Here is a 932-nt window from a genome sequence, read left to right as displayed (position 1 = left end):
GCGTGGAGGGGCTCCAGGGCATGCGTGGGGGCAGCAGCGGGGGGAGGCATCTCTCCCACCCACAGCAGTGAGCCTGGATCCATCCCCAGGGCTGCGGTGTGGGGCGCGCGCGTGTTTTCACACGAGCAGAACGGGAGTAGGCAGCGACTTAATTCTTCTGCCCATCGCTTCAGCTTCAAAAAAAATCTCCTTATCCCCGCGTGAATCATGAGCGGAGCGGGAGGACGGCCGTGGGCGCGGGTGCGAACGCATGGGCTGCGGCGTGGGGCTGCTCACGGGAGCGTGCACACTGGGGGATGCGCGTGTGTGTGTGTGAGTGTGTGTGTGCAGAGTAGGCACAGGCAGTGACTTCCCCTTATGTTTTTTGTGCCGGAGAAGAAAATCTCTGTATTTTGTGATCGGGATGTGAATCATGCACACCCAGGTGTGAGTTCACTTGCTGCCTCCCCGGGCAATCAGCCCTGTCTCCCGGGGGGAGCCGAGCACCGCAAAAACAGGGGGGCGATCGTTTCTTCTCTCTGCCCTGGGAGTGGGAGCTGGGCTGGCAGCGTGGGAAGCGCTCCCCTCCACCTTGTGTGTCACAGGGTCACGGGGAAGGCTGGAAACCCCTCATTCATGGGGGCTGAGTGGGGCTGCCGGGGGGGCCATCAAAGGGGGGTCCCTAGCAGGATGCATCTGGTCATCCTGGCGGTGGGGAGAAGGCGATGGGCCCATTGGGGAGCAGCTAGATCTGGTGAGAGGCAGTTCGGAGAAGGATGAATGGTCCCAAATCAAGCCCTCTTGCGGCTGGTGACCCCCCCAGCCCACTCGTGGGTGGCTGAGCAGGGACCTCCCCTGCTGTGAGGGTTTGCACCGACCCTTCGGGTGATGCCATCCATGCAGGCATTCGCTGCGGCTGCAGAGCTGCCGCTGGGGACCAGGGAAGAAGTGGG

The sequence above is a fragment of the Charadrius vociferus genome, unplaced genomic scaffold, assembly GCF_000708025.1.
Source record: "Charadrius vociferus isolate BGI_N301 unplaced genomic scaffold, ASM70802v2 scaffold266, whole genome shotgun sequence".
NCBI lineage: Eukaryota > Metazoa > Chordata > Aves > Charadriiformes > Charadriidae > Charadrius > Charadrius vociferus.
Note: the sequence above shows the minus strand (reverse complement) of the source record.